The following is a 21,149-nucleotide window of genomic DNA, read 5'->3' as shown; positions in this document are numbered from 1 at the left end:
TGTGTCGGGCTGTACAAGTCTCTGCTGGTGCAGAACAAATGTTGGCTTCACCAAGGTCCACAGTGGAAAAAGCCCTCCAGGACCTTGGATCACAGGCATGGGAGAGGATGGAACCCTGGAACCCTTCCAGGCCAGGCTGGACAGGCCCTGTGGCACCCTGGGGCACTGGGAGGTGTCCCTGCCATGGCAGGGGGGGCACTGGTGGCTTTAATGTCCCTCCAACCCAAACCATTCCACAATTCCAAAATCTGTGTCTCAACTTCTTCATTTGCAAGCTAGGACTTGTGTGGCCTCAAAGGAGTCAGGGGACATGTTTGGCTTCTCTAACACCTTTATCCTCAGGGCTGTAACCCATGTTTTATAGGAATTGTGCAACTGGGGGAAGCTCCCACCAGGAAAAACCTTTCCAGCAGCAAATGCAGCATCCCTCCCTGTCCTTGCTGTGGAAAGGGACCTCAGGGAGTGAGGAGCTCCTTCTGCCACCTGATGGTGAGTGCAGAGAAGGATTGAGAGCACTGCATGGAGCCATGGGATGGTTTGGGTTGGAAGGGACCCTCCTGTCCCACCCTGCCAGGGCAGGGACACCTGGGTGCCCCAGGGTGCTCCAGGCCTGTCCAGCCTGAGCCACCTCTGCTCTGTGCTCACCAGAGTACTGAACACCGCACCTCACACAGGGGATGGGTTTCTGCTCTCCAGCACATGGAAAGGGCAGAATCACGGGCACAGGGAGAGCTCCCCTTAGAGATGTCCATCCTCAGCCTCCTGCAGGGAACCTGGAGCAGCCACTGCAGCAGGAGCCCATCCCAGAGCCCATCTCCTCTCCTCTCCTCTCCTCTCCTCTCCTCTCCTCTCCTCTCCTCTCCTCTCCTCTCCTCTCCTCTCCTCTCCTCTCCTCTCCTCTCCTCTCCTCTCCTCTCCTCTCCTCTCCTCTCCTCTCCTCTCCTCTCCTCTCCTCTCCTCTCCTCTCCTCTCCTCTCCTCTCCTCTCCTCTCCTCTCCTCTCCTCTCCTCTCCCAGGCCCAGAGCAAACCTCTCCAGCCCTCCCACCACGGTGGTGCCCTCCCAGCCCTGCTGTGACCCTGCTTTTTGTGTCCCCACATCCCTGCAGTCCCAGGACCCCAGGCAGGCAGGCAGGGAGGTCCCTGACCCTGTCCTGAGGTGCCCAGGGCTGTGTGAGTGCCCAGTGCCAGGACAGAGGGACATTTCCTCATGCCACTCCTGCATGGATGGTGGCCTGGGCAGGAAGCAAAGCCCAGCCCTCCCCAGAATGGCTGTCTCTCAAACAAGGGCTTGATTTTGCAGAGGGGTACATTCCTCACATTACTCCCTGTGATTAATGCTCTCCCTGGCTGCCCTTGCCCCAGCACAGCTCCCTGGCTGCACAGTAACCCTTTATGTGCTGCAGGGCACGGCCAGGAAATGGACACTAGGCCTCAGATCAGATCTGTCACTAAGGAGACCTGAGGGACAGCCTGGGAGCCATGACCAAGGCTGTGCTCAGTGCCAGGTTGTGGTCAGTGCAGGGCTGTGGTCAGTGCCAGGCTGTGGCTAGTGCAGGGCTGTGGTCAGTGCCAGGCTGTGCTCAGTGCCAGGTTGTGGTCAGTGCAGGGCTGTGCTCAGTGCCAGGTTGTGGTCAGTGCCAGGCTGTGCTCAGTGCCAGGTTGTGGTCAGTGCAGGGCTGTGCTCAGTGCCAGGTTGTGGTCAGTGCAGGGCTGTGGTCAGATCAAGGCTGTGGTCAGACCAAGGCTGTGGTCAGTGCCAGGCTGTGGTCAGTACAGGGCTGTGGTCAGTGCCAGGCTGTGGTCAGTGCAGGGCTGTGGTCAGATCAAGGCTGTGGTCAGACCAAGGCTGTGGTCAGTGCAGGGCTGTGGTCAGATCAAGGCTGTGGTCAGACCAAGGCTGTGGTCAGTACAGGGCTGTGGTCAGTGCCAGGCTGTGGTCAGTGCAGGGCTGTGGCCAGTGCCAGGCTGTGGTCAGTGCAGGGCTGTGGTCAGTGCCAGGCTGTGGTCAGTACAGGGCTGTGGTCAGCACAAAGCTGTGGTCAGTGCAGGGCTGTGGTCAGTGCAGGGCTGTGGTCAGACCAAGGCTGTGGTCAGTGCAGGGCTGTGGTCGGTGCAGGGCTGTGGTCACTACAAGGCTGTGGTCAGTGCAGGGCTGTGGTCAGACCAAGGCTGTGGTCAGTGCAAGGCTGTGGTCAGACCAAGGCTGTGGTCAGTACAGGGCTGTGGTCAGACCAAGGCTGTGGTCAGTACAGGGCTGTGGTCAGTGCAGGGCTGTGGTCAGTGCCAGGCTGTGGTCAGTGCCAGGCTGTGGTCAGTGCAGGGCTGTGGTCAGTGCCAGGATGTGGTCAGTAAATTTCCAGTCCAGGCGAGGATGGAGAGGGTTATTCCATGTTTACTCTGCTCAGTGACACAGGTGGAGCAGAGGAGCTGTCAAAGAGGCTTGGTGCAGCTGCTGGCCTTCCTTCTGTGCCTCATTTATGGTCACAGAGCGGGGCAGCAGCAGCATCCCTCACCTGAGACCTTCGGGGCCATCAGACCTTCCCCTTCAGGGCCATCAGACCTTCCCCTTCACGGCCATCAGACCTTTCTCTTTCATGGCCATCAGACCTTCCCCACGGGGAGGTTTGAGCTCCTCCTCCAGGGAGGGAACAAATCCTGACCCTGCATCCTCACCAGCTGCTGTGAGAGCAATGGGCAGTGCTTTCCACCACACACTGACAGGACAGGGTGATGATTTTACACTGAAAGAGGTCAGTTTGGATTAGTTTTTAGAATTTTTTACAGTGAGGGTGATAAAACCCTGCAGCCAGTGCCCAGTGAGGTGGTGGCTGCCCCAGCCCTGCAAACATTCCAGGTCAGGCAGGGCAGGGCTCTGAGCAACCTGGTTTAGTGAAGATGTCCCTGTGCATGGCAGGGAGGTTGGATTGGGTGACCTTTAAAGTCCATCCCAACCCAATCTGCTCCTTGATTCTGTGATTTTGTCCCTGTGCTCAGGTGAAGTGTAAGCAGCTGCACAGCTCTTTCGAGTCACTTTGGCTCCCTGAACAGGCTCCTGGCTCTTCTCTCACCTTCCTTGGTTCCATCCCAGCTCATTTCTTCTCCTTGTGTCCCCTGGAGCTCAGGGCTGTCCCTTCCTGCACAATGAGCTGCTGCTCCCTGCAGGGCTGGGCAGAGGCACGAAACCCAGGCTAATTGCAGCAGGAATTAACAGCCAGGGGCAGCACTGGGTCAGGGCGGTGTCCCGGGCAGCAGCAGCAGCACCAGGGCTGCCCCAGGAGGGGAACGAGCCTGGGCTCTGTGCTCGGAGCCTCCTGAGCCGTGCTGAGCACCAGGGGCTGCCCAGCAATGTCCAGCCCTGTCTATCAGTGTCCAGCAATGCCCAGCAATGCCCAGCAGTGTCCAGCAATGCCCAGCAATGTCCAGCAATGCCCAGCAATGTCCAGCAGTGTCCAGCAATGCCCAGCAATGCCCAGCAGTGTCCAGCAGTGTCCAGCAGTGTCCAGCAATGCCCAGCAGTGTCCAGCAATGTCCAGCTGTCCAGCAGTGTCCAGCAATGCCCAGCAATGCCCAGCAGTGTCCAGCAATGCCCAGCAATGTCCAGCAGTGTCCAGCAATGCCCAGCAATGCCCAGCAATGTCCAGCAATGCCCAGCAGTGTCCAGCAATGCCCAGCAATGTCCAGCAGTGCTCAGCAGTGTCCAGCAATGCCCAGCAATGTCCAGCAGTGTCCAGCAATGCCCAGCAGTGTCCAGCAATGCCCAGCAATGTCCAGCAGTGCTCAGCAGTGTCCAGCAGTGTCCAGCAATGCTCAGCAGTGTCCAGCAATGTCCAGCAATGCCCAGCAATGTCCAGCAGTGTCCAGCAGTGTCCAGCAATGCTCAGCAGTGTCCAGCAATGTCCAGCTGTCCAGCAGTGTCCAGCAATGCCCAGCAGTGTCCACTAGTGTCCAGCAGTGTCCAGCAATCCCCAGCAATGTCCAGCAATGTCCAGCAGTGTCCAGCTGTCCAGCAGTGTCCAGCAATGCCCAGCAGTGTCCAGCAATGTCCAGCAGTGTCCAGCAATCCCCAGCAATGTCCAGCAATGTCCAGCAGCACCCAGCAGTGTCCAGTAGTCCAGCAATGTCCAGCAATGTCCAGCAGCACCCAGCAGTGTCCAGCTGTCCAGCAATGTCCAGCTGTCCATCTGTGCAGCTCCCAGGGCCCCGCAGGTGCAGCCCAGTGCTGACAGCAGCCTGCCAGTGTGCTGACCCAGCGCTGGCATGGCAGAGCTCAGGGAGCAGGGGACAGCCAGGGATGCTGCTCTGAGCTGCTGCTCTTTGGGAAGCTGAGTGCAGAACTGTGACAACACACAGATGTTCTGGGGTAGGGTTTGTCTGCAGAGAATCACAGAATAGTCTGGGCTGGAAGGGACCCAACGATCATCAAATCCAGCCCTGTCCCTGCTCAGACACCCCAAAATCCAACCCTGGGCATCCCTGGAGTGCTGTTCCAACGCTCCTGGAGCTCTGGCAGCCTCGGGGCTGTGCCCATTCCCTGGGCAGCCTGGGCAGTACCAGCACCCTCTGGGGATGAACCTTTCCTGATCTCCATCCTGACCTGCCCTGGCCCAGCTCCAGCATTCCCTGGTCAGAGAAGGGGCCTTCCCTCTGCTGGGATGTGTGTGATGGGCACAGCTGCACAGCTCTGCTTTGCAGAGTTTGGGTCTGGAGTTCTACTCCAGGGTGCAGATCTGGAGTAGCTCCACAGGTGCCATGGAAGATTTTTTGAGGCTTCCTTGATTATGTCTAATTTATTAGCCTGGCTAGTGTATATTTTATGGTGGTTGTCACCTGGAGGTCGTTGCCAGGCTCCCAGCAATTCTGGGTTTGGTGTTTGTTGCAGCAGGGCAGGATGGCTCCCTGTGAGGTGCTGTGAGCTCAGAGCCGTCTGCAGTGCCTCTGGCTGCCCCTCCCAGCCCTCCCTCCCTGCTGCACACCAGCAATGCTCTCCCTCTGCTCCCTGAGCAGTGTTTGCCCTCCTCAGAGCCCAGAATCCACCCCAGTTAACCCAGCTGCTGTCCCCTGCAGCAGCCCACAGTGAGTGGGTGTTTTCTGCACTCCTGCAGTGTAAGAGCCGAAATGAGGGATGTGGGACTCCAGGGGCTCTCCAAAATGCAGTTTATTGTATCCAAGGTGTTACAGCAGTCCAGGGTGGTGGGTGACAGAGCTGTGCCCACAGCTGTCAGCTCCAGCTGCAGGCAGGCCTGGAGACCCTTTGGTTACATTGCATTATAGACTTTTCTTTAGGTTCCAATGCATTTTATACTCTTATATTGGTTACATTGCATTTTATACTCTTATTTTGGTTACATTGCATTATATACTTTTCTTTTGGTTACAATGCATTATATAATTTTCTTTTGGTTACACTGCATTATGTACTTTTCTTTTGGTTACAATGGATTACATACTTTTCTTTTGGTTACAATGCATTTTATACTTTTCTTTTGGTTACAATGCATTATATAGTTTTCTTTTGGTTACATTGCATTATATAGTTTTCTTTGGATACAATTCATTATTTACTTTTCTTTGGTTACAGTGCATTATAGACTTTTCTTTGGTCACAATGCATTATTTACTTTTCTTTTGGTCACAATGCATTATTTACTTTTCTTTTGGTCACAATGCGTTCTATACTTTTCTGTGCTGAGCATCTCAATACAGCAGAACCAATCTATACCTTAACTTTTATCTATAGCCTATCATAACTCCTGTAATTACCATATTCATGTCACTGTTCTCCAATCACTCAAAGTCAGTACATTACAGTTTAAGCTAGAAGTTGTTTTTCAGTTTTCTTGCAGTGGAAAATTCTGAGACCTTTTTTCTACTTGCCACATTTGCTGCCTTGTTTGCCTGTGCTCTCTTTCTGCTTGGGAAAAACATTTTGGGGTGGGTTTATCCTCTGCTCTAAGCCATAAAAACCCCTTCTAACTAACACACCCTTTGCCTCCTTGGTTATCCAGTGAGACTGGCTCAGCAATTCTTTTCTTCTGTATCAAAACTTGCTTCCATCTCTATTCCTTCATCAGACTCTACATTTAAAAATCTTTCTGCTAAACACACATATCTGTGAGACTTTCTTGTCAAACTTTCATCCTTCCCAACACTGCAGGAGCCTTTCTGTGCCCCATCCCACTGGGGTGGAGCAGCCCACAGTGAGTGGATGTTTTCTGTAGGAACCTTTCTGTGCTCCATCCCAGTTAACCCTTGGAGTAGCTCCCAGTAAATGGATGTTTCCTGCACTCCTGCAGGAACCTTTCTGTGCCCCATCCCACTGGGGTGGTATTGTCCCTCTGCTCTCTTGTACAGCCATGAAAATCTCTCTCTCATTCAGATGAATGCTGAGTTACCAAAAATGCTCATTTTTCTAAGAGGCCACAGGCAAAGTGTTTCAAAATGATGGAATTACAATAACCTGGTAAGAAAACTTTCGATTGCTCAAAGCTACTGATGAGATTGGTCCGAACTGAGAGGAAAATGTTCTTCAATTGTTGCTGCTGGGTCATGGAGAAGGGCTGAACTCCTAATTTCTTCAGGCAATTGGAGCTCTTGGGGCTCTCTTGGAAGAGGCAGAGGATTTGTCTGCATTTCTTGGCCAGCTCTGAACAAGGTGATCACATTTTACCTCCGGGGAGGGAGAGCCTTTCCAGAGCACCTGTGCATTTCCATTATGAAATGACATTAAAATGCACTGCCAAGACATTAAAACTGCCAAGTTTCCTGTCTCCCAGAGAGGAGAGTGCAAGTGGAGTCTCTCTCTGACAGAGTGCAGGGTGAGTGGAGCAGTAATGACCTCTCCAGGCCCAGCTCTGATGGATTGTTGCACTCAGACAAACTGGGAGCTGCACCCACCGTGTGTCAGAGATCCCAGTGTCCTCCAAAGGAAACAAGCAGATTTTATGGACCCAGGTGAGATGGATCCAACTCTCACAGTCAGAATAGCCACTGTTAGAAAGCCAGGCCTGCCCTGCCTTCCTGGTTATCCAGCTCTGATGGATTGCTGCACTCAGACAAACTGGGAGCTGCACCCACCGTGTGTCAGAGATCCCAGTGTCCTCCAAAGGAAACAAGCAGATTTTATGGACCAGGTGAGATGGATCCAACTATCAGAGTCAAAGCAGTCACTGTTAGAAAGTCAGGCCTGCCCTACCCATAGCAGCATCTCAGATATCACCTTAATGGTTAATAGGAGCAATTTTGGGCTGTCAGATGCTGGATACAGACAACGCCACAGGCTGCAGTAAATCTGCATAATTGGTACTTAATCAGTAACAGTGGAATCAGTTAGAACTGTAATTAAGAGTGTGAAATTTCGGTGTTTGTTCCACAGGTGTAATGAGGCCAGAGCCTCTCTCCCAGGGGTAGCTCAGCCACCAGCCCATCTCCAGGTCTCCAGTGTGACCCAGGGCACAGCCCGTGTGGTGGGACACAGCCAGGGACCAGCCCTTCCTCAGGTGGTCCAGTCCTGACACGGGTAGGGATCAGCCTTCCTGGGGTGCTCCAGCCCTGCAGGGCCCACAGGAGCCCTGGGGAAGCAAAGGAACACATTTCAGTGGGAAAGAAAAGGAAACATTTCAGTGGGGAAGGAAAGGAAACATTTCAGTGGGGAAGGAAAGCAAACACCTCATTTCCCCTGTCCCCACTGCTGAGCTGTTCCAGAAAAAGCCCGAGCAGCAGGAGGACACTCTGAGCTGAGCAGGGAGGCCAGGCTGTGATGGGGACAGGCTCTGGGGACAGCAGGAGCTGAAGGCTTTCCAATTAGCACTTTGGAGTGGAGTCAAGGGCTGTCAGGCCCTAATTTACTGAGCAGTGTCCCTCTCCCCATATATCCCTGTGACAGCTCATTCCTTTAGGCGTGATGGAGTGCGTGGCTGGCCTCTAACTGCTCTCCCATCCATCTCCCTCCCCACTTTGCTTCCTCAAGAACATTTTCCAAAGGGGAATTTCCATGGCTGGTGGTCACCCAGGTTAATTTATGCCAAACAATTATTCCAGCTGTAAAACAAAAAACTCACATTTCTCTGAGTCCTCTCCATGGCCCGAGGTGAGGCTGTTGGTTGGTGTAAATCACCTCAGAGAGGGGACAACAACAGCAGGGATTTGCTGATGGCCCATTGCTGGAACCCAAGGCCAGGGTGGCACTGGGGCTGGGACAGGCACTGGGAGGTGTCCCTGCCATGGCAGGCTGGCACTAGGTGGGCTCTGAGGTGTCCCTGCCATGGCAGGCTGGCACTAGGTGGGCTCTGAGGTGTCCCTGCCATGGCATGGGTGGCACTGAGGGGGAGCTCTGAGGTGTCCCTGCCATGGCAGGCTGGCACTGGGTGGGCTCTGGGGTCCTTCCCACCCAGCTCAGTGTGGGATTTTGTGATTCCCACAGGTCTGCAGGGTGGCAGCTCCAGCACAGGCGGTGCCTGGGCTCCTCTGGTGCCCCATGGAGCCAAGCAGGGTGTGAGGACCTGGTTTGGTTCAGGAATTTACTCAGGATGGGATAAACCATTCCTGAATATCTACTTTGCTCTTTGGATTGGCAATGCAGGGTGGGCAGCTGATTTGGATGGAGGTGTGAACACCCACTTAAAGTCACAGAGATTTTAAGTTTTGAGGACTTGAAATGATGTGAATCCAAATGAACATAATTACAGGGTGCACAAGAAGGGAGGACACACCAACATCACCGTGAGGCTCAGGAGAAAAGGAATAAAAATACAGATCCAGAGCCAAGAGCAGCAGCTCTGCTGTGAAAGAGGCACCAGGGGTCAGATCCCATTTCCCTTAACTCAGATCCCATCTCCCTAACCCCCTGTGGAAGAGGCACCAGGGGTCGGATCCCATCTCCCTTAACTCAGATCCCATCTCCCTAACCCCCTCTGAGAGAGGCACCAGGGGTCGGATCCCATCTCCCTTAACCCCTGCAGTGCTGGTGATGATCCCAGAGCGGGCAGAGCCGTGGGTGCAGGGCTGCCGGGGCAGCGTGGGACCCCAAGTTTCCTCAGCTGGGAGAGGTTCCAAGGACACAGAGACACCTGTGCCTCGGGGCACACTGCCTGGAAGCACATCCCTGCCAGCCTTTGTGCCTCGGAGCCTTTTCTATTCAGCCTATTGCAATGGAAAGCACTGTAAAGGCAGGGCTGGAGGGGGAACAGCATCAGGAAGCACCGAGATCAGCCTTGTTAGCTGCGAGACTGACAGGAACAATGGAAAGGAGGAGGAGAGGGCAGGAGAGAACGCAAAAGCATCAGGCAGAAATTCTGTGGAGCTTGTGCAACCCAAAATAAACCGCGCTCTGCACGCAGTGCCGTTTAACCTCCCGCCCCTGTGACTAATGAATTCCCGGTGCTGAGGGAAGGAGAAAAACCCGAACCAGCACCCAGCAAGGACAGAGAGCCGCTGCAGGCCTCGGTTAGCAGCACAAGGGCCGTGTGTGGAACAGGCAGGGCTGTTCCAGCAGGGCATCCCGGGGCCGTCGCTGGCCATGGACAGCACTGCAGCTCCCTGCCCTGCCTCACTGATAAAGGCTTTAATTGCACTGTTTATGCTTCCAGCTTGCCAGCAACACAAGTCTGTGCTGATAATGTGTTTTTAAGGGACCAGAGGTAACGTCTGGAAGATAAATGTGATGTCAGCTGCCCACTGGGTTACACAGACGTTATGGCCAGCTAAGGATTCATTATCCATTGCAGTTTGAGGGGTTTTAATGGGTTTTCCAGGCTTCCAGCTCTGGTTTTATGGAACTTTGCCCCTTTCCTCTGCTTTTAGTTGCCAGTTGGGATTATCAACTGATGTAAATCAAGCAATTCTCCTTGACTGGCTTGGGTGGGCCCTGGGGTGGGATCCTGAACAGCAGAGCTACTCTGAAAACAGGACACCACTGTTCTCATTATGGGATTGGGAGCCCCTCTGCTCTGGGAGAGCTGGGAATGTTCCCCTGGAGAAGGGAAGGCTCCAGGCAGAGCTCAGAGCCCCTGGCAGGGCCTGCAGGGGCTCCAGGAGAGCTGCAGAAGGACTGGACACAGGGAATGGCTTTGAACTTAAGGAGAGTAGGTTTAGATTGGACACTGGGAAAGAATTCCTGGCTGTGAAGGCGAGCAGGCCCTGGCACAGAGCAGCTGTGGCTGCAATGGATCCCTGGCAGTGCCCAGGGCCAGGTTTGGTGGGGCTGGGAGCACCTGGGACAGTGGGAGGGGTTGGAAGTCGATGATCTTTAGGGTCCCTTCCAACACCAACTATCCCATGCTCCCACCATTCTGTGAACCAGCAGCTCCCAAAAACAGGGGCACCCAACAAGACGAGGGTCTAAGTGGGGGAGCAACAATTTGTTCTGGGCTTCAGGATGCAATCCTGGTCTGCAAAGGAGAGGATTTCACCCTATGCCTGGTGAGCACCCTTGGGGCTGTCAGTGCCCCTGAACCCTGGATCAGAGGAGGGCAGAAATCCCTGGGTGCATTTCCTGCTGCTGGGGAGGTCAGTCCCGGTCCCCAGCCAGGGGACACAACTGTGGGGTGGGCAGTGATGGGATCCTGGAATCCCATCCCTAAACCCAGGGATCCTGGAACCATCCAGGCTGGAAGGGGCCCAGGATCAGCAGCAGCAGTTCTGGAGCCCCCAGCAGGGCTCCTGGACAAGGGAGGGCAGGGAGGGCTCCTGGACAAGGGCAGGAATGTCCAGCACACACTGACCTGTGTTAAATGCTAAGGTGAACAAGTGAATCCAGCACACACTGACCTGGGTTAAATGCTAACGTGAACAAGTGAATCCAGCACACACTGACCTGGGTTAAATGCTGTGGGACAGTTCCAAAGTGTCACTATAAAACACGCAATAGCACAATGTGGAGACGCTGCTGTTTTCAAGGTAAAAGGGGAGTTTATTTTGCGACTCCAACATTTATTGATTTCCAAAAGTGACAGTGGATTGGAAGGTGACAGTGCCACCTCTCCAATGACACTGGACAAACCAACAGTCCATCAAATTTCTCTTCTTCCATAAAAGAATGCAAACTAATAAGTTATTTACAGAAAGTGTGCGAGAAAGTTCATTACAAGAATGTGAACATCAGAAGGCTTAGAAAACCTTAAAAAATCAAAGTGACACTGAAGTGCCTCCCTGCCGGCCTGGGAGAGCTGGTCCTGGATGTGGCATGGAAGGAGAACTGCTGGGCAGGCTCCATCTCCTGTGCCCAGCAGCTTTGACTTGGAGCCACCCATCAGGAGGATACCATCAGGATCCCAGGTAGGAGAATCCTATCCCCAGCCTTTAAAGTGAACTGGAACCTGCTTCGTGGAAGTTTCTGTGCCTCCTGTACAGAGCTCAAACCCTCTCAGGGTCTCCTCCTTGTCCCCTTACAGCTGGATTTCAGCAGGAACAGTGCTGGAACCCTCCTGTTTGTTCCCCCATCACAGACATCTTTTATGAAAATCCTTTCCTTAGGATTTTGCCTCCTGAGAAGCTGAGAGGCCTCAGGAACAAAATGTAAACATTGATTATCTGCTGCTGTGGAATGCAACAGGTGCAGCTGTGATTGGTCTCATGTGCTTGTTTCTAATTAATGGCCAATCACAGCCCAGGTGGCTCAGACAGAGAGTCCGAGACAGAGATTTTGTTATCATTCCTTCCTATTCTATTCTTAGCCAGCCTTCTGATGAAATCCTTTCTTCTATTCTTTTAGTATAGTTTTAATATAATATATATCATAAAATAATAAATCAAGCCTTCTGAAACATGGAGTCAGATCCTCGTCTCTTCCCCAATCCAAAAACCCCTATGAACACCGTCACATCCCCCCAAAGCCCACATTTGTCTGAGATCAGGAGAAAACCAGCAGGAATATTTTCCCTTCAGAGGTGATGGGAGGTGAGAATTCCCCCCAGGAATTTCTGCTCTGGCTCTTTCCTCCCTGCAGCTTCCAGAGCTGTCAGACTCATCTGAGCTCGGCAACACAGAGACAGAAAATATTTAGAATTGGCACTGGATTTATTTTCAGTCTTATAAAGGCAGTCCAGAAGGGAGAAGCAGACTCTGGAGATTTCAATGTTCTTTGAATAAGCAGCGAGCAGAGCTTTTAATTGATCACAGCTCATTCAAAGCGAGAGCTGAGCAAACCTGGGGGTGTTGCAGGGCCAGGACTAACCAAGACACACTTCCACGTGGGAAATCCAGTGCTCTTGGTGAGAGACTCTGCTGCTGGGAAATTCTGACTCCCAGCAGCATCCCTCAGCCTCAAATCCCTGGGAGTGATGTGCTGCACCCGTAGACTCGTGTGCAGATACCAAATGTCACAAAATAATGTCCTTGGGATCTATTTATGGCCTGGTGAGAGCCTTCTGCCTCTCATTTTGGGCTGTAACTCGCAAATTCTGGCTGTAGACCCCAGATTATGGCTGTAACCACCAAATTATGGCTGTAACCCCTGGATTATGGCTGTAACCCCCAAATGATGGCTGTAACCCCCGGATTATGGCTGTAACCACCAAATGATGGCTGTAATCCCCAAATTATGGCTGAACCCCCCAAATCATGGCTGTAACCCCCAGATTATGGCTGTAACTCCCAAATTATGGCTGTAACCCCCAAATTATGGCTGTAACTCCCAAATTGTGGCTGTAACCCCCAGATTATGGTTGTACCCTCCAGATTATGGCTGTAACTCCCAAATTATGGCTGTAACCCCCAAATTATGGCTGTAACTCCCAGATTATAGCTGTAACTCCCAAATCATGGCTCTAACCCCCAGATTATGGCTGTCCTTGCCACTGCTGCTGACCAGCAAAATCCAGTAGGAGAAATTAAAAGCAGTTTTTGACCAGTTTGGAGCAAATGTTGTGCAGAGAGCTGTGGGTAATTTTTCACCAAGAGGGAATTCAGTTAGAAGTGGAGGGATGGGGGCTGTGGGTTACTGGGGAATATGGGCTGAGTGGAGCTGATGGTTTGAACTGAAAATAAAAGTAAAGTGATGATGGAAGGGAAATGTCAAAATATTTCTTTTCAACCTGTCTTATGTTTCACATCAGAAACACCAGAGCACTTTCAAAGCAAAACCTTTCAGCTTCCATTTGTCATCTGAAACTGGAGTTTCTTTCATAGTGGACCTGGCTATTTTTAAAAACTTCGAAATTAGGCAAAAAATTTAATTAGGAGGAAAAGGGAAATATTTTGGGTTGACCCCAAATGATCATTTCCCAGCTTTTTTTAATTTCTCTGAAATAAGAGGGCAAAGTTGGGCTTGACTTACTTTAGTTGTTTTTCATTGATTCCAGTAAAATCAGGGACCTGAAAAAAATTTATTCACAAGCTCTGAACCTTGCTCTGAACCGGGCTGCATCTCCTGGGGGCGTGGGCTGAGTACCTTCTCCTGATTATAAATAGTCTGTGCTTATAGACAGCGATTGAAAACATGAAGATGTGAGAAAAAAACAAATTCCTCCTGAACGTCTCAGCAGTTTCCTGCATGCTGGCAGGTCTCAGATGCACTGGGGATATAGCTGGAAGCACATCTGTGCTGGAGAGAGCCCTGGGATGGGGGCTGGCTGTGGGAAGGGGAAGGACAGAGCCCAGGGTGGCTGCAAGGAGTGGGCTCCAGGCATGGCCACCCCGCTCCCTTCCCAGAGCAGGAGAAGCACCAGGGGGGGAATCTTAGCTCACATCGGCTCCCTGAGCACCATCCCTGAGCACCATCCCTGAACAACATCCCTGAGCAGCATCCCTGAGCATCATCCCTGAGCACCATCCCTGAGCACCATCCCTGAGCATCATCCCTGAGCAACATCCCTGAGCAACATCTCTGCCCATAGCACCCCATCCCATCCCATCCCATCCCATTATCCCATCCCATCCCATCCCATTATCCCATTATCCCATCCCATCCCATCCCATCCCATTCCATCCCATCCCATTCCACCCCATCCCATTATCCCATCCCATCCCATCCCACCCCATTATCCCATCCCATCCCATTATTCCACCCCTTTATCCCATCCCATTATCCCATCCCATCCCATCCTGTTATCCCATCCCATCCCACCCCATTATCCCATCCCATTATCCCATCCATCCCATCCCACCCCATTATCCCATCCCATCCCATCCCATTATCCCATTATCCCACCCCATTATCCTATTATCCCCTTTTCCCACTATCCCACCCCAGCAGGCTCTGTGTGACTCCCCCCTGTCCCAGGAGCTGTGGATTTGTTTCTGTTCTCTGCTGGGATCTGCCCCCTGTCCTGCAGGGCCTGGCCCAGGATCTGCTGGGCATCCCCACCAAAAACTGCTGCAAACAAAACCCCAGAATTTGAATTCTGGCCCCGTGTCAGCTGTGGATGTGGAGCCCCTCCCATGCAGACTCCTGTGACCTGCAGGGTGTCCCTGTTCTGCTCTCCAGGCTGCCACAGCCACACACCCCACTCCTGTTTCCCAAAGAATTGGGGCAATTTCTGCCTCTTTCTGCTCTGCCCTTTCCTCCTTCTTCCAGCGACTCCTGAAACTATGGATTTCAGCCACCCTCAGAGCAGAGAGGCTTTTTGACAAGGGATGGAGTGCAGGGCACAGGGAATGCCTCCCAGTGCCAGAGGGCAGGGCTGGATGGGAGATTGGGAATTGGGAATTGTTCCCTGGCAGGGTGGGCAGGGGCTGGGCTGAAATTCCCAGAGCATTCCCAGCTGTGGCTGCCCCTGGATCCCTGGCAGTGCCCAAGGCCAGGCTGGACACTGGAGCACCCTGGGGCAGCGGGAGGGGTCCCTGCCATGGCAGAGGTGGCACTGGAGGATTTCTGAGGCCTTTCCCACCCAAACCACTCCTGGAATTCTCCGGTGGTTTCCTAGAGCTGGAGCAGGTCCAAAGTGCCACGTTGACACTGGGAGATAACGGAGGGTGCAAACATCTCCCCACCAACAGGGAGCTGCTGCACAGGTGGAAAGACTTCTCAGTAAATCTCCCTTGTGGACTCTGACACTTGTTGGGGCTGTCAGCACCGAAGTTTGACCAGCCTGGGATTTCCCTCCTCATGCATTTGGGTGCTCTGTTCTGTGTCTGTCACCTTGGCATTGCATCCACACTCCACACCTCGTCCTCACCACTTACAGGAACTTTACAGATACAGAAAAGAGGAAAAAGGAATAAAAATCAACAAAACTACAGCCTAAGAAACCCTGTTAAGGAAACAGTTTCTTGTGCAGGACCAGAGGAACAGCACAGCAAAAGAGCTCTTGGGAGGAAAGAGAGCTGAACAGGGAACAATTCCCTGCACTGAGCTGCAGAGTCCCTCCCGTGCTCTCAGCCTGATTTCTGGGCAGCTGCACCACCAAAAAAATTGCAAACAAATCAATCCATACTCTGTGCTGCTCTAGAGAACACTTTGGGGAAATTGCTCTTCTGTATTGTCTGTCACGGAGAGGGAGGCAAAGAGAGACATCTTTGCCACAAACATTTCATTTCCCAGCTCCCAGAGAGGAGCAGGGAGCTGGGGAAGGGGCTGGGGCTCACCCTGGCTCCAGCAGAGCTGGGGATGCTCAGCCACCGACCCCAGCTGGGAAACCAGGCCCAGGTCCCCATCACACAGCAACACTGAATCCTGATTTATTGTGTTCCAGGAATGAGGGCAGGGATGTGGAGGTCAGGCAGCATCAAATCAGATAAATAGGAGATGTGAGTCATCTGGGGCCAGCTGGCACTGCTGCAGGCTCAGGGCAAGCAACTTGTTTGCTGTAGGAAACCTCCTTCAACAGCACTGCAGGGCAGAGGGGCTCCCACAGCAGGGCCAGGATGCACAGAGGGCATCTCCTGCCTTTTCCATCTCCTGCCTCTCCCATCTCCTGCCTTTTCTATCATCTGCCTTTCCCTCTCCTGCCTTTTCTATCTCCTGCATTCCCATCTCCTGCATTCCCATCTCCTGCCTTTCCCATCTCTGTCCTTCCCATCTCCTGCCTTTTCCATCTCCTGCCTTTTCCATCTCCTGCCTTTCCCATCTCATCTCCTGCCTTTTCCATCTCCTGCCTTTCCCATCTCTGTCCTTCCCATCTCCTGCCTTTTCCATCTCCTGCATTCCCATCTCCTGCCTTTCCCATCTCATCTCCTGCCCTTCCCATCTCCTGCCTTTCCCATCTCCTGCCTTTTCCTATCTCCTGCCTTTCCCATCTCTGTCCTTCCCATCTCCCGCCTTTCCCTTTCCTGCCCTTTCCCTTTCCTGCCCTTCCCCTCTCTTGCCTTTCCCATCTCCTGCCTTTCTGTTCTCCTGCCCTTTCCATCATCTCCTGCCTTTCCCACTGGAGCAGGGAGCTGGACAAGGAAAACCAGAGGCAGAATTAAGCAGAAGGAAGATCCTTGTCAGAGGAATCAAGAGTTTCTGATGAAAACCACAATTAGCCCAGAGTCCAGAGTGGAGAGTCATCAAATTAGGGAAGAGTTTGGGATGGAAGAGACCCTAAATCCCACCCAGGGCCACCCCTGACATGGCAGGGACTCCTCCCACTGTCCCAGGTGCTCCAACCCCATGTCCAGCCTGGTCCTGGGCACTGCCAAGGATCCAGAGGCAGCCACAGCAAATCTGGGAATTCCTGAGCCAGGGTTCTTCCCCACACAGGGAGAAATCTCTCCCTAAACCCCCACCCAAATCTCCCCTCCTCCACTGAAGGCATCCTCCCCTTGTCCTGTAAGGCTCTGCTAAGTGGTGCCACAGGGGAGAGCAGAGCCCCTTCCCTTCGGAGCACAAAGGATCTTTAGCAGTACCAGGGAGGGAAAATACCTGCAGCTCTCCTGTGGATCCATCCCTGGCCCTGCTGGGCTCCTGAGCAGGCAGACAATCCCACCTCTGATGGATGGGCTGCTGGGGCAGGGAGCTGTGCCTGTGCCCAGCCCAGGTGAACATGAACTGCAGGGACAGTTCATAATTGTCATTGCAGGCTAAGGATATCTCCAGTGCTTCCCTGGGGAAAGCCACACAACGTGTAATTGAAAAGCTGTGAGAGTGAATGTGAGGGAATAAAGGCCTGGCAATAATGCTCTGCCTCACTTCTGGAGTGGTTATTGGGAACACCAACCTGAGAGCACAGAGCAAGGACCAGCATGCTGTGGTTTAATAAAAACAAACTCAGGAAATGTCCTGGTTCATGAAATGGAAGAATCTCCTCTGACAAACTGGGAAGTGCTCTCTGAAGGAGTCACAGTGTGAGTCACACTACAGGAGAGGACACAGGGCACTGCAGGTGTGTGCTGCAGCCAGAGGGATCACAGGGTCAGGAATCACAGGGTCAGGGATCACAGGGTCAGGAATCACACCATGGCTTGGGTGGGAAGGGACTTAAAAATGCTCCTGTTCCACCCCTGCCATGGCAGGGACACCTCCCACTGCCCCAGGCTGCTCCAAGCCCCAGTGTCCAACCTGGCCTTGGGCACTGCCAGGGATCCAGGGGCAGCCACAGCAAATCTGGGAATTCCAGCCCAGCCCTACCCACCCTCCCAGCCAGGAATTCCCAATTCCTAGTATCCCATCCATCCCTGGCTTGGAGGTGAGCAGTGACCATCCCCTGTGCCTGGGCCTGGCAGAGGTGTGGGAGGTTCTGCAGTGCCCTGGGCTCCTGGGTGTGCATGGAAGCAGCTGTGACATCCACCCAGCACCGAGCACTTCACTCAGCATGGACAAACCTGCACAGTGAGCATTTAACAAAAGCAGAGTTTGGCAGTATTTCTCCTAGAAAGTGATTTAATAAGTAAAAAATGACAGTGTATCCAGGGCAAAGCTGCTAAAATATTTACAGTTATATAATTTGTAAAAGTGGTTTGAGGGGAATGGAACAGTTTACTTCTTTTTTTTTTTCTTTTTGTTTTTGGTGTGTGTGGAAAGTGTCTGCTTCCTTGGAAAACACTCACATTGCTCATTGAAGACTGAACCTGGAGAAGCTTTTTCTGCCAAAACCTCACTAAACACTGTGTTCAGTGAAAGTTTGATATTTTTTTTATCCTTGAAAGAACAGAAGCTCTCCTGTTTTGATTTTATCTCTGTTTTCAGGAAAGAACAAAACATTTGCTAACCATATCCACCTTTAAGGCTGGTAAGGTCAAACTCTTGGAATATCTTAGGAAACTTGGAAGTGGTCTCAAACGTTTGAGTTCAGCCCTTCCTCTGGGCTGTTCTTACACCCTCTGAGATAATGAACCAAGGGATGACACCAACATCAAGGCCCTGGAGAGGTGTGAGCAATCCCTTTGAAATCCATACCAATTTCTGGCTCAGAATTCTCCAAACTGTGGAGACAGCTGCCAAGGGCAGATCCAAATTCCTCATAATCCAAGGCAAGATCTGAGCTCTTTGAAATGCGACTTGATTGGAAGCTTGGATCGAAATTCTGCTGGAAACTCCTCCCTCCCCTCCTGCAATGATGCTTCAAAGGGCATCAAAGGCACCAGAACATTCCATCAGGACACATCCAGCTGCTGCAGTGAATTCCTGTCTGAAATTTGGATTTTCAGGGCTGGTTAGCAGAAGAGAGCACAGGTGTGTGACAGGAGCAAGGTGCACAGGAGGGCTGTGGCTCTGGGCTGGGTTTGTGGCTCCAGCATCTCCCTGGCCAGCACAGCAGAGTCAGACTGGGCCAGGCAGGGACCCTGTCCTAGCAGGACCTCAGGTGCACATGATCCAAATGAGGATGGAACACAGTTCCTGCTGTTTGTACCATCCCAAGGCTTGGTTAGAGAGAATCACAGAATCCCTAGAGCTGGAAAGAACCTCCAAGATCATCCATCCAACCTTTGTCCGCATCCAAAGTAAAGGAATCTGTTCCCAGCACAGAGCTGAGCTGGGCTTGCTCCAAGGACCTCCAAGATCATCCATCCAACCTTCAACCACATCCAAAGTAAAGGAATCTGTTCCCAGCACAGAGCTGAGCTGGGCTTGCTCCAAGGACCTCCAAGATCATCCATCCAACCTTTGGCCACATCCAAAGTAAAGGAATCTGTTCCCAGCACAGAGCAGGCTGGGCTTGCAGTGCTGCTCTCCCTGCTGCTGAGGCACCTTCCCATGTCAGCAAATCCTCCAGGCCCCACAGCTCCCGGCTGTGCCCCTCAAAGGACCCACCTGAGCTTCTTATGGGATCACAGAATCATGGAACAGTTTGGGTTGGAAGGGACTTTAAAGATCCTCCAGCCCCAGCCCTGCCATGGCAGGGACACCTTCCGTGGAACAAGGAGGCATGGAACATGGATGGAACAGGGATAGAACAGGGATGGAACAAGGATGGAACATGGATGGAACAAGGATGGAACATGGATGGAACAGGGATGGAACATGGATGGAACAGGGATGGAATATGGATGGAACATGGATGGAACAGGGATGGAACAGGGATGGAACATGGATGGAACATGGATGGAACAAGGATGGAACATGGATGGAACCAGGATGGAACAAGGATGGAACATGGATGGAACAGGGATGGAACAAAGATGGAACAAGGATGGAACATGCATGGAACAAGGATGGAACATGGATGGAACAAGGATGGAACATGGATGGAACATGGATGGAACAAGGATGGAACATGGATGGAACATGGATGGAACAGGGATGGAACATGGATTGAACATGGATGGAACAAAGATGGAACAAGGATGGAACATGGATGGAACAGGGATGGAACAAGGATGGAACATGGATAGAACAGGGATGGAACATGGATGGAACAGGGATGGAACATGGATGGAACAGGGATGGAACAAAGATGGAACAGGGATAGAACAAGGATGGAACAGGGATGGAACAAGGATGGAACAGGGATGGAACAGGGATGGAACAAGGATGGAACATGGATGGAACAAGGATGGAACATGGATGGAACAGGGATGGAACATGGATGGAACATGGATGGAACAGGGATGGAACATGGATGGAACAGGGATGGAACATGGATGGAACATGGATGGAACAAGGATGGAACAGGGATGGAACAAGGATGGAACAGGGATGGAACAGGGATGGAACATGGATGGAACAAGGATGGAACATGGATGGAACATGGATGGAACAAGGATGGAACATGGATGGAACATGGATGACCAAAGAAACATGGAACATGGATGGAACATGGATTAATGGAACAAGGTGCTTTTTGAGGTCCCTCCCAAGCCAAACTGTTCTGTGACTCTGTGAAATCTCCATTCCTGTGGAAGCCACTGCTTTGTCCTAGCCCTGTGTGGGCAGGTCATACAACAGCCTTGTTCACTTTTGCAGGGCCTGGTGAGTGAAACACCTCCAGAACAGCTCCTGCAGGGGGGTTTGCCTGGCAGGAGAGGGACAGACAGCCCTGGACACCAAACATTGCTGCTGGTGACCTGTTATGGGCACTGGTCTAACACAGAGATCAGGGTCTGGCACAGAGATCAGTCTAGTACAGAGATCAGAGTTTAACACACAGATCAGTCTGGCACAGAGATCAGGGTCTGGCACAGAGATCAGACTCTAGAACAGAGACCACACTCTAGCACAGGGATCAGCAGCCATTGCAAGGACAGACCCCTGATCAGCCTGTGGATGTCTCCAGGCCAATGCCTGCTCTCAGCTGCTGCTCCTCAGAGCCAGAGGAGCTGACACAGCTCATGGGAGCAGGAGCTGACATAGCCTGGGACAAGAGGAGCTGAACCCCAACCCCCTGTTCCTCCCCTCTGACTGGAGGGAAACCTCAGCGCCTGCCCCCAGCAATCAGCCTGGCACATGTTTGGAGTTCCAGCCCTGTGTGTGCCAGGGCAGGCACATCCCAGGCACACCCCAAGCACATCCTGGGCACACCCCGGAGCTGTGGGAGCAGGGCACACTCCTGGCTGGCACTGGGGCTCTTTCTGCCACTTGTCCCAACCTGCACAGGGCCTGCCAACCCCTGCCCCTTCCACAGACACCTGCATGTGCTGCCCACAGAGATCTGAGATGGGAACATGGACCACGAACCCTGGGAAGGGAAAGGGTTTAAAACGAGTGCCCAGAGCATGTGTTTGTGTTCCTGCAGAAGCAGTTCCATGGTTTCTTACCCCCAGTGATTCTCAGGTCCCTGGCACCTCTCCCGAGCACTGCTCGTTTTTCAGCTGGGGAAACTGAGGCAGGCAGTGACAGCTCCGAGGGGGTCAACCC

The sequence above is a fragment of the Melospiza melodia genome, chromosome 5 (assembly GCF_035770615.1).
Source record: "Melospiza melodia melodia isolate bMelMel2 chromosome 5, bMelMel2.pri, whole genome shotgun sequence".
Classification (NCBI taxonomy): domain Eukaryota; kingdom Metazoa; phylum Chordata; class Aves; order Passeriformes; family Passerellidae; genus Melospiza; species Melospiza melodia.
The sequence above is the reverse complement of the archived record's forward strand: the minus strand, read 5'-3'. Positions refer to the sequence as shown.